The 3,210-nt window shown below is 37.3% G+C and overlaps 1 long non-coding RNA gene across 1 annotated transcript in view; it reads left to right on the top strand.

The window, feature by feature from the left end:
* Window positions 1–472: 472 nt before the first annotated feature.
* The window catches only part of LOC135198337 (uncharacterized), an 11,670-nt gene continuing 8,932 nt past the window's right edge, over window positions 473–3,210 (top strand). The window contains exon 1 of the long non-coding RNA XR_010310754.1: window positions 473–574. This is a non-coding gene — a long non-coding RNA (uncharacterized LOC135198337). The remainder of the gene's footprint in view (window positions 575–3,210) is intronic.

The raw sequence follows: 3,210 nt of genomic DNA, 5'->3' as shown, positions 1-3,210 counted from the left end.
GTCATGAGACACGTAGCTACTACCTGTTGTTATACTGTCAATAAAAATCATCATTTACAACTTATTTCTTCCATTTAAAGTTATGCCACTTTTTTTTATGGGGAATTGAAAGTCGCACATGCAAACTTCCAAACTGTTGGGGATTGTAAAGTGGGGTTCATCAATGTTTTGACAAACACGAAGACTACGGTAAATGGTAATCGTAAGTGTCCTTTTTTTTTTTTTTTTTGTCAATTCTGTAAACTTTGTTGAAAATGTCCCTGACTCGTCATGACACAGGCTCCAAATCAAATGAGAGTATGAAAGTAAGAAATTGAATTGCAAAAGCTAATATGTAAAAAAGAGAGAGAAAAAAAAATCAAGTGAAAAATGCATCCCTAAAGTGATTTGCATGATTCAAGTACCTTTGACCAGAAACCATGTATAATGTCACCAATGCTACATACACAGACGAAGACGTTCTGGAACAAAACAAAGACTATAGTAGTACCATCTGTTGACTCGTAGAATGCCAGAAATGGTGTGCAAGTTTTCTGTGGGCGTCTGTGTAGTAATGCCCCTCCTGTATACTAAGGTTTGATATTCCGCGTATCCTTTATTGTTCCCGTTATTTTATTTACACTATGGCAAGATCATGTTACTGGATTGATTTATGGTGATGGCTGCTGGGGAGTTGAAGCCGTAGCCTATGGCTTTGACACTATAGAGAATGGATAGTAGGCTACTGGGTTATTTATGGATGTAACAATCGGGTCGGACTCGGGAAATCATATTTTACACTTTACATTGTATTCTGTTGGTCAGCCAATGTCACGAGAACATCCTTAATCAAATGTGTTTGCAAACACACCAGTTTTTGGTTAAATTGAAGTTGGGCATGATTCTTCTTCTTCCCAGCTTTATTCCTATTCGGGGTCGCCGTTTTTAATGAGTCTCTTCCATCTACCTCTGTAATTTCCTCCCGTACTTCCTTCTCCTCCTCATATCATCTCTAATGGAATCTCTCCACCTGATCTTAGGTCTTTCTCCTTCGTGTTCCATCCACCCCCACGACCATCACTTCTCTTGCCATGTGTTGCTCCTCTCTTCTCATTAGGTGGCCATACCATCTTAACCTTGCTTCTTGCACTTTCTTTGATGCTTCAGTGACCTTTACTGTACCCCTAGTATGTTCATTTGTAACTCTGCCCTTTTTGGTTACTCCACTCATCCATCTAAGCATCCTCATCTCAGTTACGCCCAACTTTCTGCCCTCTGTTTTCTTTAGTGATGCTGCTTCCAATCCATATGTCATTGCTGGTGAGACTACTGCCTTGTGCACTATGCCCATTAATCTTTTAGGGCATGTTTGCCACCTTTCAACCTAACCTAGCAAGGTACAATTTTAGTTTCACGAGAGTGAATAAATCCAATGTTGTTATAGAAAATGTAAGTTTAATTCCCACAATGGTTTATCTCTCACACACAGAGTTCAAAACATACTGGCGAATTTGTTTAAAAACCAGCACATGCATCATTATTATAATTAGGCTAGACCTATGACCTGGCTAAACTATGTACCTGAGATCACTCAGATGCGTTTGAAAATCTACGAAATATTAATTTTATTTCTGAGGAAGCCAAACCTAGTCTAATACAGTCATAGGAGTATTAGTAAGGAGTGTATTAAACTGGTAAGTAGGCTATATATACGATGGTTTTGTAACTTTTGTATAATACTTTGTCTAGCCTACCTCAGTGAGACCTCTGTGCGCGATTCAGAGGAAAACCGACACTTTTCGTTGCTCGCTTTTCCCCCCATCATTATACAAACAGGAGCGAGCGCCTCAGCGGTATTAGCGTCCCACCTCGGTGGTCGCGGGTTCGATTCTCGGCCATTCCATTGAGGAGTGAGAGATGTGTATTTCTGGTGATAGAAGTTCACTCTCGACGTGGTTCGGAAGTCACGCAAAGCCGCTGGTCCCGTTGCTGAATAACCACTGGTTCCATGCAAGTTGCAACGTAAAAGCACCATACAAACAAACAAACCGGAGCGGGTAGGTCGCATGTTTTTATTATTGTTATCATTTTTTTTCAAACCTCAATTCATGTTAACTACATTAATGCTACAGGCAAGGCACAAATCAATAAATGCAACAAATTACTGTTTCAGCGACAGAATGGTAAATAAAACAAAGTAAAAGGCGAATACGACGTGGTATACAGGGAATAAGGGGAAAATGCGAGTGCAGGTAGCTACAAGGGGAAACTCAATAGTTTTACAACGCAAATCCCTGCTACAATAATTATGCACACCTTATGGTTGTAGACTTTAAAAACTATCTAGAATTAACAGGTTTCAGCTAACAATTGAAGCACCAGTGCCTGTTTACCGACAAAAGTATTTTTGTGTTTTATTTTAAGAATTTTGTAACTTGCATATAATTTCTAATGGTATTTATTTATACGTCTGATTAATTTCCATTATTCTCCTTATATTTCACCATGTGGGTTGAAGTTTGGGTCACAGCTTACAACTGGTTGTATAATAATTCAGTATAAAACGTAAGGATAGTTTTAGATTTTTGTATTGGTATTTTTGTCTCAGAGTTAATTTGCTACTAAACATATGTTGTTTTTAATTGTAGTGTTCTTTGGAGAAAAAATACCAGATTTTTTTTTTTTTTTCATTTTTACTCACAGGTGAAAACAGCACTTGAACAGTTTACAGTGAAGAGTTAAAACATTTATAATCAAGCCTAGGAGGTTTAATTGAACAATTTCGTAACCGTAAATGATGTGCGCTTATAACCCTGAACTAATGAAATAGGGCGTGATGCGACCAGGTGCTTACTCGGAACGCCTGCAAGATTTTCCTTCACACAGAACTTGTAAGCGTTATATTCCTAACTTAACGTGAAGTGATCTTCATAATTAATACTCATACTTAGTACTACTCATACAACAACAAGGATCAAATAAAAAGGACACAAATTAAACACGTTCATATATTCTCGTTTATAAGTGGAAACAAAACAATCGAACAAACATAGCCTAAATTCAATACACCAAATAAATTAAAACATGCTAACATCTATGGTCTAATAGACCCTTATTTCATCAACGAAAATTAGAATAAATACGCTATATTTTATTAGAAATAATTTTCTGTACCACTGTTTAACATACACATCATTCTAATAAATAGGTCGTAAATGTCCTTTTAAGTTC

Source organism: Macrobrachium nipponense, chromosome 22 (genome assembly GCF_015104395.2).
Source record: "Macrobrachium nipponense isolate FS-2020 chromosome 22, ASM1510439v2, whole genome shotgun sequence".
Taxonomy (NCBI): domain Eukaryota; kingdom Metazoa; phylum Arthropoda; class Malacostraca; order Decapoda; family Palaemonidae; genus Macrobrachium; species Macrobrachium nipponense.
This window is presented reverse-complemented; position numbering and strand designations above follow the sequence as displayed.